The sequence below is a fragment of the Hippopotamus amphibius genome, chromosome 4 (assembly GCF_030028045.1).
Source record: "Hippopotamus amphibius kiboko isolate mHipAmp2 chromosome 4, mHipAmp2.hap2, whole genome shotgun sequence".
NCBI classification, from domain to species: Eukaryota; Metazoa; Chordata; class Mammalia; order Artiodactyla; family Hippopotamidae; genus Hippopotamus; species Hippopotamus amphibius.
Window position 1 is genome coordinate 7,751,154 of NC_080189.1, and position 15,664 is coordinate 7,766,817.

Genomic DNA, 15,664 nt, shown 5'->3' on the forward strand with positions numbered 1-15,664 from the left:
CTGAAGAGGCGGAAACACAGGAGAACGGTTCGGTCAGAGTCATGGGGCTGGTAGGTACCAGACCAGGGTCCCTGGGATCAGCTCTCTGGACTTATTCAGGGCTTTCAGTGCCTCTTGCTGTAATTCTAAGCCAACCCTGGAAAGTCTAGTTTGGGGAGCTCAGGCGTGTGTACCTTCCTCCACTGGGACGGCTGCTCCATCCGTGTGCGGGCCAGCCCTCCTTCCCCTCTGCCGCAGGCGTCTATAAATCCACGTCCACGTTAACAGGAATGCAAGAAGGTTGAAGCCCAAACTGGGGGCATGTGCTAGATCTGGAAGTACCGTTTAAACCCCTTTCTGAAGGAAAACATGCTTCCAGATTGCATGCTGGCCTCCCCCTCCAGGTGCTGGTGCTCACACAGGGCCCCAGAGGTCAGGGAAGAAGTGCTTCTGCCTTGAGTAACTGGGAGGAGGGGGTTCATTGGCCTTGAGTGGGGTGTGTAGGCTTTGTCTTCCTCTGTATACCTCATTCTGACGTGCCTTGAGGAGAAAACAAATAAACTGATTCCTGAGTGCTTTGGTTCAGAGCTTTCCAACTTGAAGGCTCCTACAAACCACCTGGGATCTGGTTACAATGCAGATTCTGACTGCCTTGGGCTGCAGCCTGCATTTCTAACGGGTCGGGCTGCAGGGGGGCTTGAGCGCGCACCTCCCTTTGAGTAGCAGGGCTTTAATTGAGACTTGTGGCGGTTCACATCTCCTGCGGTTCCTGTGCGTGTGTGTTTTAATTTAATGGGATGCCTGAAAAGGAACTGAAATAATTCCTTCTGAGACCTCGTCTTTTTTTTTTTTTTGGCTCACTCATTATGTGCTTTTAAATGATCAGCTTGTCAGAATGCCCCAGGGCTCCATTTCCTTTACCCCTATTTCTTTTTAGTCTTCTGAGGACAATTCTTCAGTATTTTGAATGTAGAGGGAGAGAGCCTATTACTAACCAGTATTAAGAGCAGTCTAAGACAAAACAGCCAAGGAGTTTAATAAATGGTTATCTTAGACATACCCTTGGGGACCTTTCCTGGTTTAAAATAGGTGATGCTATAAAGCATGTGTTTCAGGGAGGGAGAAGGTTGTGGTAAGCAGCTTTTGGCAGGAAATAGCTCTCTGCAGGAGGCACCCTTTTGCTTTGTCACTAACCATAAACCTGGCACCCCCACGCTCTACACACCTCTGGCCCTAGCACACCTTTCAGATCTTTTGCTCACACAATACCTTGCCTAATCTGTTGGTTCTTCCAGTAGATCAAAGAAGCAGAAGTGAAGAATTAGTAATTAACAGATGACCAGATCTCTTCCAGGATCTCAAGTACAAACTGTGAATAAGATATCTAAGGAAAGATGGCGAGGAGTCAACAAGCCTGAACACAAGCCTGCACGCAGTGGGGGATGTCAGCGACTCTGACCTCCATCTCAATGATTGGGATTACTTCCTTCTTTCCCTTAAACTTCCACGGCCGAGCAGAACCTTCAGAGGTGGTTTCTGCGGGACACTGAGTCCACCATCTCCCCAGACTGCCGGCATTCTGATTAAAACCCATTTTTCTTTCTACCAACATTTGTCTCTCTCTTGAGTATTGATTTTTCGAGTGGCAAGTGGCAGGACCTGATTCAGTAACATTGTGATGTCCGCACATAGTTTCCTGAAGGTAAAGATGCAATTCCCAGGCATATATGAGAGAAAAGATGTATTTTTAAAAATACCGCGTTGTTCGGTTTCTCTGGAGTTTACTGATTTGGTTTTGGAAAGAATTTTTGTCTCCGTGCTGCTGGTTCTTGCACGGGTGGGCTGTGCAGTGGCAGAATGCAATCAGCTGGGCGGAAGGCCTGAGGCCACTCAGCAGTATGGTGTGTCCACGGTCCCATAGCACCAGAGTGACCGACTCTTACTCGGTGAAATCGGTGAAATCCTGGGTCACAGCTGTGATGGTTACCCAGCCTGGTGAACACCCCTGCCATGCAAGGGTCTCAGCTAATACAATTTGTGGGTTCCTTATCAGCAGGGCAGTCTTAGCCAGAATTGGTTGTTTACTGAATCATGGAAATGGCTTCAGTAGAGAAACTAACAAAAGTAAGAAAGAAGAAGAAAGTACCCAACCAAAGTGAGTAAGCCAAAATGTCTTAAAGACATTCCCCTCCGCCCCCGCCGCGGATCCCAGCAGCTCGGGCGGCGGGAGGAGCGGCAGCGGCCAGACAGCCCAGCTCCGCGAAGGCTCTCGGCGCGCCCGCCCCGCCGCCACGATGCCCAAGTGGAAGGTCCGCTCGGCCGAGGGGGCCGCGAAGGAGGAGCCCAAGAGGAGATCGGCGAGGTTGTCAGCCAAACCGGCTCCCGCAAAAGTGGAGACGAAGCCAAAATAGGCGGCGGGAAAGGATAAATCTTCAGACAAAAAAGTGCAAACAAAAGGGAAAAGGAGAGCAAAGGGAAAACAGGCCGAAGTGGCTAACCAAGAGACTGAAGAAGACTTACCTGCAGAAAACGGAGAAACTAAAAACGAGGAGAGCCCAGCCTCTGATGAAGCAGGAGAGAAAGAAGCCAAGTTGGATTAATATCACACACCTGGTCCTCAGTGGTCCCTGTCTCCCTTCTTGTACAATCCAGAGGAATATTTTTGTCAACTATTTTGCAAATGCAAGTTTTTTAGTAGCTCTAGAAACATTTTTAAAAATAAGGAGGGAATCCCACCTCATCCCATTTTTTAAGTGTAGATGCTTTTCTTTAAGAGGTGAAATCATTTGCTGGTTGTTTATTTTTTGATACAACCAGAAGATAGAGGGATATTGAATATGGGAGGCTTTGATTGTCTTGGGTGTCAGCTTAACATTCCATAGATGGGGGGTAGCTTTTATATCCTATAATACAAAGCATACTAAGTGGCAGTTTGGAGTCAGTTGTGCATTTAATGTCTTGAAAACTTTAAATTGCTCCTCTGTTTTTGGTAGAATTGTTTCCTAAAGCAAATAACTCACTCCTTGATCTCGGCTCTCTGGTCAGAATTTTGTGCACCCTGTAACATCTTTCGTTGTGGTAGTCCAGTTCTTCTAGTAACTTTGTTAATGTGCTGTGAAAGATTGACAATTGGAGTGTGTAGTGTATATGATATTAAATTGTGAATTCGTGGGACTTCAGATGTAACAGCATATCAATATTTGAAGATATTGGTACTTGATATCCTGTTAAGGAAAACTTGCCTCCAAATTTTAAGCTGGAAAGTCACTGGCATAACTTCAGAAAAGAATCACAACTACATGATTTTTTAGATTTTTGGTACGTATGTTAAGAATTGTGTACAAATTGAAATATCTGTGTACTGATCCTCAAAACAACCAATAAAATCTCAGTTATGAAAGAAAAAAAAAATAAAGACGTTCCCTGATGTATTTCACCTTTTCTTCTAGGCAGTGGTCAAGAATTGGCACCGTTTAGAAGAGCATCGTCTTCAGGAGACCCTGGAGCCACTGCCTTCAGACTTGTGCTGAGAAACGCATCCGCCAGGCATTATGCAGGTCCCCGCCAAGGCTTCGGACTTGCAGAATTTGTGGCTTGGGAGTTCAGTGAAAATAACTTTTTTTTAAATCACCTAAAGTATAGTCAAAAAATGAGTTTCATCATTTTTGAGAATATTTAGTCATTTGAGGAATCAGGCAAAGATGAAGGGTCTTCCTCGACTCCCCCATTGTGGAAATTTATAGTAAATTCAAAGGCCATAATTTGACAGTGGATGGCTCTTTCGGAAACTAGATATTACTGATTTTATCATCGTCTGTCTTTCAAGGTAGCAGAATGAATAATAAAATGCACTAATACCATCTAATCTTCTGCTACAGCCTCTTATACCTTAACTTGCAGACGATGCTGTCTTCAGTGGAAGATGACTATACTCCAGCTCCCTGTGGACCAGCTCTGTCAACATTCACGGGGCTTTGGCTTTGCAGGGTGTCTGTGTCGCGATTTCATCTACAGGTAAGACTGACCCTTTCTGTTTCTAAGTGTTTGGAAACCAGTATAGAGATGAGGATGGTTTCTGAGAACAGGGTGGTGTTATGACCCAGATCACAGCTGGCTGACGGGATTCTGCCTCCACTGGGGTCTATGGCGGGAGAACAAGCAAAACTAAAGGGCTTTAAACATTAGGTCTGTACAAATTTTAAGTCTTTTATCAATGCCCCGCTGGGCTCCAGCTTTTGAAATGCTTTTCTGGCTGCATTAGCACAAGTGAAAGTTGAAAATTTCAGCCCCAAGACAATGTCTTTTCTTCCAAGGTTGACCTCAGAAAACAGAATATACAACCCCCATGTTAGGTATTTTCATTGTTTTTTGAAGTGTTCTTTCCTTGAATTAACCTCATATCTCAAAAGGCAACGGTCTTTGCTGGTTGGCTGGTGGAAGGGCCCTCAAAGAGCATCTTGTGAAACAAATGATCCTTATTCATGAAAGCTCCCTAATGCTTCCCCACAAAGAGGAGCCTCCTTGGTGCTGGGTCATGTCAGTATCAAGATAACGTGATAATCTTCCAGCATAAGCCACGTGGTTCTGTCATCGCTCTTCTCATTCATGTCAACAGAGTGTGAAATGATATTTAATTGGCTCTAGCAGCCTTGGGGATGATTTATCCCATATCAAAAAAGGGAAAGTGGAAAGAAAATGGAAGGTATATTTAGTATATACCTACAGATATGCAAATTACTGATTATTTCAAACTTCTGCATTTTACTCAAGGGATGACAGAAGGTAAAACATTTCCAAGTAAAGAGCTGGAATTCTTTTATATTTAAATTCAAATGTTTCACTGAGAGAAAGGAAGAGTGGAAAAAGCACTGAATCTGAAGTGAGTATATCTGAATTTTAGACCCAATGATGTTATTCTCTGTATACTTTCCAGCAAAGTGCTATAAATGCTGGGGCCTGTTGGTTCACAGTCCTAACAGCACATTAAGATGCTCTCCGGATGGGGAGCAGGCATGGGGGTGGGGCGGGGCGGGGCAAAAACTCCTCAGGGGATGCTAATGTGTAGCCACTGCTGCAGCCACTCATCAGATAGATGTTTACTGAGGGAATGAATGCATTTTCTCTCTGAGTCACACTATTTTTAATCTTTGAAATGTGGTTAATAATGTTCCACTCAGACCACAGAGAGCTAAATGTCAAGATAAAACAAAATCATGCACTGAAAGCATTTCAGCAAACATTTACAAATTTATCATTTCAGTTTTTATCCATCCCCATTTCCTAAAAGTTAAAATTCCCAACTAAGTTCTTGAAAACCACTTTTAGCCTTTTCTCATGGGAAGGTTTCGCAATTAATCTCATTTTCTATGTTTAAAATAACTACGCCTTACATTCATATGGATTTTAATGTACATTTATGTTTTAACTTAATATTGGTTTTATTTATTTATTTTTTAAAAGCCTTTCAGGATTGTTCCCAGGCAGAAGCTCAACAGCAGAATCAAGGATATGCCTGATCCTTAGACATTTCTGAACAGTTAGCGCAGAGGATGGGGAATCGACCGAAGATCTTCTCAAATGAGTGAAGCAATTGGCGTTGGGTCAAAAACTGCATCTGGCACGACATTTCTGCAACTTCAGAAACCACAGGCAGGACACGGGCCCCGTACTGCCAGCAGAGACAGAATCAGCACTTCTAGGTGGTGACTGGCAGGGATTCCCTGGGGAGGAGTCACACCCAGGGATTCTGATGATGTCTTTTTGGATGACAGGTCAGAAAAGGAAGTGGTACCGAATTAGACTGTGCTCCCTTGAATGGCCCCAAGTGACATACAAGGACATTCAAAAATGTAGTGTAGTAAGAGGAGTTAGCAAGGGGCCTTGACAGAGGCAATGACAGATCAGTGAACCACCCTGAGCTCAAACTGACTTCATTTTCACAGGCTTCCGATAACACTGCAGCGGCATAAGAGCAAGACAGAAATGAACACTGTGACTCGCTGGAGTCGGTGGTTCTGCCATCAACAGAGAAGTCGCTATAGCAACGTGCATGCCTGTGTCACCTTCCCTCCCCAGCTCCACATGATGGAGGTGATGGCTGAGAGTCCTGGCAGGCATGGACTGGGGAGAGACGCATCTCTGAGGACAGTGCCAGGCAGGGTGGGGTTCAGAGGGTGGACCGCTTAGAGAGGAGACTGGACAGAACCCCAAACTCCTTCGGCTTCTAAACCTATTGTGTGGGATGAAGGGAAAGACAGAAAGAAAGGAGGCAGAAACAGAATAAAGAGAAGCCCACACGAAGGAGGAATCAAGGATCTGGGAAGTTGCCCCAAAGCTGGGCATTGGTGCCCCTCTGGAATTTTCCGCAGTGGCATTTCAGAGAGTTCAACAGTCCTGGTTAGGAAAGAGCAGAAGCCTGAGTGAAGGCAGCCCTGGACAATCAGGCATGTGGGGCAGTGTGCAGGGGGTGTCCGGTGCTGAAAGGGATCAAACCCCACCGCCTTTCATGTCAGCCACTTAGGTGACATTTCGCCCCATCATTTCCTCACCTGCCCCACTGCTGTCAGGACACACGTCTGCTAAACCTGTTCTTGCAGTGATGTCTGGAGGTTTTTGGCACTTAAGGCGGCCTCTAAAGAATGTTCAGGTCCCTTAGATGAGAGTCTAGTTAAAAATACTCATGTTGAGACACTGCATCTTGCGCGTGCGGTCTGGGAGGTGAGGTCAGAAGTGGCCAGAGTATTAGCCTTAGAGCTTAGATTTGCAAACTTTGGCTCCTGTTCCTCTGAAAGGGGATGTTACATACATGGCAATAATGACAATAAGGAAATTAAATATTCAAATGACACAGTTAAAGAGCAGCAAATATAAATTTAAAGAAGTCAGGATAAAAGCAAGTAGTAAAAGAAAACAGAAAAATGATACAACTAATAAACAGATCAGAGCTGGCCCTCTGGAAAAAAAAAGTTGTCAGATAATCTAAGAAGAAAGGGGGGAAAATCTAAACCTACAATATGAAAATATATAAATAAAAATTTTCTAAGGAGAGAACAGAAATTATAAAAACTTATTTTGTTCATCTCCATGGAAGTGAATTTGAAAACTTAGATTACATGCATGAATTTCTAGAAAAACACAAAGAAATTATAGTTGATGAGAAAGAGAATCTAATTAGACCAATTATCATAAAAGAAAGTGAGAGAGTTGTCAAAGAGCTCCGCTCCGCTCACACACAAGAAAACAGTAGGCTCCAGTGGTTTTGCAGGTGAAGTTTACCCAACTTACAAGGTCCAGGTGGGTAAGGCTCCAAGACTATTTATATCCTTAGCGCACACAGTGTGGCCTGTGAACCCTAGTGCTAGCATCACCTGGGAGCTTGTTAGAGATGCAGAATTTCAAATCCCATCTCTGACCTACTGAGTCTGCATTCATTAATTTCCCCAGGTGATTCTGAGCACATTAAAGTTGAGATGGCACTTATTTGAGTTATTCCACCAGTTAGAGGGTGATGGAGACATCCCCCATGGTGTGACTAGGCATCACGAGACTGAACTCTAGGTGTCAGCAGGGCTGAGTACCTGTCAGGAAGCCCTGGGGGGAAACATGCTTCCAAGCTCATTCCTGATGCTGGCAGTATTTGGCCTTTGAGGTTGTAGGACTGAGGTCCCAGGTTCCTTCCTGGTCTGACTCAGACTGCTCTCCTAGGGGCCTCCCACATTCCTTGCTGGGTGGGCCCTTCTACTTTCTTTTTATGAAGCTGGCATGAGTATAAAAATCTGCTCTCTCCCCAAAAGTAAAAGGATGCTACAAACCCATCTTATCCAAGAATTACTGATGTGAAAAACAAAACTAAAAAACATTTTAGTAAGATGACTTTAGTTATACCTCAAGAGAATGCCTCACTATGACTAAATGTGGTTAATGCTAGGAATGAAAGCATGGCTCACTATTTGGAAATCTATTACTACAATCCACCCCATTCATCTATCATAGAAGAAAAACACACGATTATCTCCAATAGATGTTGAAGTGGCATTAGATACTATTTAACACCTAACCCTGACAAGACCCTTATCAAAACAGTAATCCTCGAGGTATCATATACATATAAAAATCCTAAAGATATATGTACATATAAGACGTGTATGTATATTAGGCAGAATACTAAGCCCGCGCAGGTTCCTGGTCCCATGGGGCACACACCTTCCCCCAATTATATTCAATTAAATGCTCATCGGGTATGTGGTAAAGGATTTTGCTGATGTAATTAGGTGCCAGATTAGCTGAGTTTTTTTTTTTTTTAAATAGCTTTTGGATTTTATGCTTTGCCAAAAGAGGAACAACTTAAATGGAAAGACATTCTCCTGCTGGACAGGAAAACGTTACTTGTGTAGATGTCAATTACTCTAATTAACGCATACATAAAATTCAATCCCAATACAATCTCTAGGCAGTGCCAATAAAATGACTGGAATTCTAAAATCACATGGGAAAAGTAAATGTGTCAGGAGAGGAAAAATCTGAAAAAAGAGAATAAAAGGGAAATTAGCTTTATGAGAAATTAAATGCTGTTATAAAAGCTCAGTCATGACCACAGCTTGCTGCTGTTTCAGGAAGAGTCAGATCAATGCAACAGATCAGGGAGTCTAGAAATATAAACGGCGATTTTGAATAGGATGAAGGTAGGGGAAATTGGTAGACGAGGCCTCAACCAATAGTGCTGGAAGTACTGACTGGCGTGTGTGGGGGAGGGTGGAAATAAAGTTGGGTTCCTACCTTATTCTTACCACCCAAATAAATTTCAAGTGCAGTAAATATGTATATCTTACAAATAAAATCTAAAATCATTAGAAAAAGGTGTGGAATAATTTCAAAAAAATTTCTGAATGGAAAAGCATGACATAAAACCCCAAAGGTACGAAATACTTTATATTTCATCATGTGAAACTTAGAAATTTTTACATGGGGAAAAAACCCCATAAATTAAAAAAATAAAGATCAAACTGGGAAAACATTCAAACATGTAGTAAAATGCCAAATTACTTAATATATAAAAATTCTTACAAGTCAATTAGTAAATGACCTAACAGACCAATGGGAAACAATATGAATATACAAATAATTCTTTGGTCAAAGAATATAAACAGGCAGTTCAGGGAAAAATAAATACAAGTGACTTATGAACATATATAGAGATACTTAATCTCACTCATGATTAATGAAATCCAAATTAAAAACAGAATTTCATTTTTCAGATAAACTATACCAAGACTTAAAAGAATATTATGATGCACTGTGTTGATGAGGGTGTGGGGGAAAAGACATTCATATCTTATGGAATTGGAGGTACTATGTCACTGGAGGGTGATTTATAATACAATCAAAATTAAAAATACATCCCTTGATTCAACAAAATCATGTGTATAAAGTTATTCATTATGGAAACAAAAGATGGGAACTTAAGTGATCGTTAGGTCAAAAATCTGTAACTAATATTATATTTGACTTGAGCTATACACATGTGCTTGGTGCTTTTGCAGAAAAGCAGAATTGGATCATTTCCAGGAAAAGCACACACCAGAAAAGAGAAGAGGATTGTTTTTTGGACTTTAACAAATGTTTGTGTTGGTCACTGAAGAGAACAAAAGACACAAAAGATAGTGAAAGATTAGGTATCAGAGATTAAACAAATGAATCAGGCAATCTTAGCATAAGAATGAAAAAAGGAATCTGCTCAGAAATAATTAAGCTGTAATTACAAGAGCTGGAAAGATTATTTTAAGTGCTTGCAGGTGGTAGAGAAAACCAACTACCAGCTTGTAATTATGAGGGAAACCAAATAGATGCATGCAGTTTTTAAATGTTCATCATATCCATAATTCTTTCGCACGTGAAGGTACAAAAATATTTTATCTTCAGATGGCAAGAAAAAAATTGGAATATAGATACGAAATCAAGTCACTAAAAATCACAGCAAAAGAGAAAGGTGCCCTTAGAAATCGAACCCATGATTTCCAGTGGTAAAGTGTCCGATGTGGCGAGCAGAGACCCCAGTTCCTAATTCACAGTTCCTGGGAAGACTGTGGATTCTAGAATCTAGCTGGGGCATATGGTTGTTGCACTGAGTGATTCCAGGCACCGTAGTCCATTTAGTTCCCCATTTATCTGGGATAAGAGCCACATTCCTGAGAGCTGCTTTTTCCAACTGCTCTGTGAACCTGAGTGAATCCACGGGACAAGTCTGGGTTTGGATTCCCAGATTCCTGACAATTCTCGGGGGACTATTTTCCACTCAGTGCTTCTGGGTTTTCCATGTCCCATCCACTTCCCTCTCAGAGGGGCTCTGAGAGTTCCTGGTCCAGAGCCTCTCAGGATTCGATGCAGGTTCGCTTTAGGCAGGGAACCAGAAACTCAAGCTTCCAGTAACTCGTTTTAATCTTTATAACCAGGAGATTCCTTGGAAAGTGAAATCTTACATCTTAAAGTGCCTTGTCTATCTTAATGCTATTTACAAAAAACATAAGATGTGGCCTTTGGTCTAATGTATTCTGTATTCAATATCATGAACGTGATTAAAAGAGAAAAACAAAACCCTAAGACTTAATATGAATGCCTCATAAAACAGCTTGGTATACAGTTTGGAGTTGGTCCTTAGTGCAGAAATTTGTGGCAACAGATTCTTATTTTTTTTCTGGTGTTTGTTTTGTTTTTATATTTTACAGAAAGTGCACTGCCATCTGTAATTATCTTTCTGCTGGCAAATCCTTGCCATTCCAAGGAAATAAGCTTCCCCGAATCTGACAAAGAGACAAAACAGAGCCCATCATTCTGAGAGGTGAATCACAGCAATTGTCTGGTGCTTTGCGACCTTTATATAAACCAGAACTCAGGGCCAGGGGTTGCTTTTTCTACCTTGTGACTACTGTTCTAAAAGGACCATAATGATGTGGTTTAGAAACAGGCCATACCTATTATCCAAAGGCAGAAAAAATTAGGCAGAAAAAGAATTGACTGGATGTTTCTAATAGAGCAGAATTGGTTTAAGTCAAATCAACATAATTTTACCATTTCCCCTGAGAAAAAAATGCACTCACAGCTCCGTGCCAGGACCTTGTGTTTGTGATCAGCCTGACGTACTGTCCAGTGTTTGCTAAACTCCAGTCACCTGGGGACCACTGTCATATTTTTTGCCACATCCATGTAAAACTTAACTATTATTATTTACTTAATCTCACTTAATTGACCTGATTTCTTATTTAAACAAGTGCAGGGATAAAACTTTATAACCCTAAAGAGTAATTCTATGGCCTGTCAAGGCCCACAAACAGAAGCATTCTCTCTATTAAAGGGTGAATAGCATGGGTGAGAGAGCTGTTAAAGCCATGCCAGAACCAAATAGAGAATTTATCTTTAACAAAATTAGAAGGACTGAAAGAGAAATGAACGGGAAATAACCTTATATTATGCCACATGATGATACGTTTATTTTCTTCCCATAATGATCTGGTGACCCCCTATCAAGGCCACCATGTTGCACTGCTCCAGCAGCCATAGACTGCAATGCAAATAACATTCTTTGGAGTTGTGCAGTGCACAGCCTGACCAACTGTAAATGTCCCTCACTTTGGAAAACAGTGACAGAGCCCAAAGGGCGTGAGAGAGGCAATGAGAAGCTCAGTCAGTAGTGTTCCAGAAGAGAAAAAGAATCTTATCACATGAAGCCAGCATACCTTGGAATCCATTTTCTGTCTTAATCATTTGATATCATCTAAGATATAAGAAAGCAATATAAGGGAGCAGAAAGAACACAAGACCTCAGGGTGGATGTCTGGAATTCTAATTTCCAGGTCTCTGCAAAGCATATACTCTGGTGTGACTATGAAGTGAGTAGCCCTTAGTTAATCACTAAGATCCCTTTTATACTAAGGCCATCAACTCCCTATCTTCACAGCAAGGGGCCTGCTTTACTTTAAAATAAATGTACATACTTCGTTTTAAAGCAGTATTCCCCGCCCCCCCCATATCCTTTCAAATTAAACTTTCAGCTGATTAAAAAAAACTGAATAATAAATTGTTCTCTTCCTCAGATTAAAGCTCCTTCCTGGGGTGTAAAAACTTCTACAAAGACACGCTTTTTCATGGGAGGTCCTGAGTTTGGCCCCACGCTGTGGATTTCTTGTCTGTTCATTTGTTTCAAGTCTGTTTTTCCAGTTGTGAGTATGCAGACTAGTTCTTTTCAAGTTCAGATTAAAAACTCCTCTATCTCTGTGAGCTTCCTTATGAAATGGTCAGAGGAGCCCAACCTTTGGCAAGCTTACTGCTATAGCCTTTCAACTTGGGATTTCACTACCTCAAGGCTTCACTGTTTTTGGTAAACTGGTTTTTGGGTATTTTCTTTTCTTTTCTTTTTGGTAACCTTACTTCAAAGGGGGCCATGGGTAAGCTTCTGTCTTATTTAAAGAGTGATGCTCCATCTTGGCTATGCATGAGAATCATCTGGGGAGGCTGGACACCTCTGGATATCTGTATCTTACCCCCAGAGCATCTGATTTAATTGGTCAGGGGTGCAGCCTGGGTACCGGGGTTTTTAAAACGCTCCCTAGGTAATTTGAAAGTGCATGTGAGACTGAGAGGAGTGCTTTCAGACTTTGATGGGCACGTGATAAGTCACAGGGGAATCTTGCTAAGATGTAGATGCCGATTCAGTGGGTCTGGGGTAAGGGCCTGGGATTTGCATTTCTGATAAGCTTCCAGGTGATACTCATACTGCTGGTCGAGGACCACTTTCCAAGGGACCAGATGAACAGATCTCCTTCCAAACGTCCTCTATTCAAACCAGCTCTCACCTTTATTCTCTTCCTGTTCTGTACCTGCACAGACTTAAGACACGATTTATAGCTAGAAATGGCATTTTTATGTATACACTGTTATTTTGTTTCAAATATTTGATAGTGGGGATCCTTCATCATACAAGAAAGATTATCTAAAAAAGCAAAACCCCCAATCAGAATTCAGAATGATGAACTTAGGCTCACAAACACTAAGGTGCAATTGCTGATGTGGGGATCCACTAAGAAAGCCAGAGTTGGGATGAAGATTATTTCAAGCTGAGGACATTTGGGGTCCAACAGATGCAGAAACAAATCTTTTTGGAACTTCCCTTATCTGACTAAAAATAGAAACTTCTGAGAAGCGAGACCATAAATCCCCTTTTTTGGGAGGCTTTTAGGTCCCAGAAAGGAGGCCAAGAGCAAACCTACCCTAAATCACTCTTTCCAGAGGAGTTTTATGGCCTTGCAAAAGACAAGGACCATTCACACAGGCATGAACAAACATTATCACAAACTTTATCTCCTGTTTTTTCTTTTAGAAACCCATTTGTTCTTCCCAGACGCCTTTTTTTTTTCTCTTCTTTTTTTCTACTAGGAAAGATACATAAGCCTCTAACTTTAACCAGGTATTGAGCTACTTCTTTTGTAAGCTTCCACATGCATACAAATACATTTCTTCTTCTGTTAATCTGCCTTTTATCAGTTTAACTGGCAGGCTTGCACTGCCTGAATTTGAGAGCACATAGGAAATTTTTTCCTCCTGGACACTAAGCCACTGGAATCTGATAGTAAGTAACTTTCCCTTAGGTCTGTTTCTTTCTCTGTCCCCTGTCCAGCCCCCATCCCCCTGCTCTCTCATTTTCCCACTCACCTAAAAGAAAAAATAAAATAAAATTATGTTATCTAAACAAGCCTTCCATGTCATAGCTCATAAGCCATTTTCTGTTCTTTTAATAAAGTTTGTGAGACAGATATACACATTATAAGCATTTACCCATTATGGAAATTAACTTGGAATTCCAATTATGGAATAAATTATGGTGATGAGATCGATCCAGCAATTGGTCAATGCCAGGTAAGAACTTTCTGCCCAAGTACAAGTGGAAATGCTCTGCAAATGGACCAACGTTATACGGTACAGGCCTACCATAATACCTGGACTGTAGACTTTTGATTTGAACATTGAAGAATAACAGAAATGTTCCCTATATACAGTCTTACATCAATCAAAAGAATGAAACTGTCATGTGTAAAGCACGATTTTTAAAAAATAAGTGAGCTCAAACTTTGGCCCATACAACTGTATCTCACAGACCACCAAGCAAATAATTTGCTAATTAAAGCAGAATGAATATGAACTCCTATTGGCCCAACGTAGCAACTAGAAGCTTTTGAAACTGATTTCTCGGCAGTTTAGACCACACACGCTGATGGCCTCAAACAGTGAGAACCTGTAACGGCACAGGAATCTGCGTGTTTCAAAGATTAGATGTGTGGAGGAATCTATCTTTGAAATCTCTGTTCCTCTGCAGCCCTGACGATGCCTTTTCTCATCTCCTATCTTCACTCCTACTTTTCTTCTTTCAGCACTAGGACTGCTTTCCTTTGTTCAAGCCAGCCCATGAGGAAAAATCAGCCCGCTGCGTCACCCCTAGCATTCATAAGAGGGAATTCTTTCTAAGTACCCTTGGCACACAGCATCCTCATCATGTTATAGGAACCCATGTGTGAGGAACAAAGAGGACTGTTTAGTCTGTAAATTGGCTATTCTGACAACGGGGCAATTTTGGCTTCTCTTTGAAGCTTCACAAAGCTTTGTAGGTGAATCCTGATGAGAGCATCAAGGAAGCTGGTAAATATGTGTTCGGGGCTGGAATATGTGTAAAGCAATCACAGGATGTTCCCATGATGAACTGTTCCAAATTAGAAGTTAGGGTCGGGGAGGATTTGGGAAACTTTAATACTGGACATTCAAACATCATAGCAAATTATCTAATATAATAATAACCACTTTGTTAGTATTACTGCAGCTAAACTTTCGTACAGCTTACTCCATGTCTATGACAGCCCTAAGTGCTTTAAATCCATCGTCTCCCATGGAATTCTCTGAGTTAGGTCTTATTATCGCCATTTCAGACATGGGGAAACTGAGGAAGGAGGTTAAGATGCCTGCTGGGGAGAGGCAGTGATGGTATTGGACCCAGGCCTCCCGCCACCTCGCCTCCCGCCTCGCACCCTTCCTGTCTTTGGCATTAGCGAAGTCAGACACCGCTTTGGAGACCCATGGAATGGTAGATTTGGAGGTGTCCCGGAGGTCATGCCCCACTTCACACCTTGTGGGTGAAAAAGCAGAGGCTTGGAGAGGTTACCCAAGTAGCCCGAGGTCAGTCTGGGCAGAGCAAGGAGGGGGACCTACAGGCTCCCCACCTCTTGGGGTCCTATGGACATTTAATTTGCACCCAATTAATTTTGCAGCCAACCGCTGCATCCGTTCATTTTAGTGCTGTGCTTTCAAATGACAAGTCTTATCCCCTGCAGAAGTGGGGCTAAATCCACTGAGCTTCCTAAGCCTAAGTGCACCCCTAAAACCTGGAAGGCTACGGGTTTATTCGTACAAATACAGTGTCGGGAGATTAATCTTTGTATGGTTTTAGGTAATCTTTTGATATTAGAACTTAGATGGTATGGCTGCAAGGCAGCTGAGTCACAAAGGCAGAAGCGAGGAAATGATTTGATCAGATCATCCAACAGCCATGGTGCAGATATCAGTTTAGGCATCCCTTCACTTCACTTAAATGCAGAAGGGCCAATAATGCCTACATTCCTTCCCTTCAACTTAATTATTTCAGACCCTG

The 15,664-nt window shown here is 42.0% G+C and overlaps 1 protein-coding gene and 1 pseudogene across 1 annotated transcript in view; one reads left to right on the forward strand and one right to left on the reverse strand.

The window, feature by feature from the left end:
* The window catches only part of CNTNAP2 (contactin associated protein 2), a 2,049,865-nt gene that overhangs the window by 18,928 nt on the left and 2,015,273 nt on the right, over window positions 1-15,664 (reverse strand). The window lies entirely within an intron of this gene.
* Window positions 2,274-2,579, forward strand: LOC130851237 (non-histone chromosomal protein HMG-14-like; annotated as a pseudogene).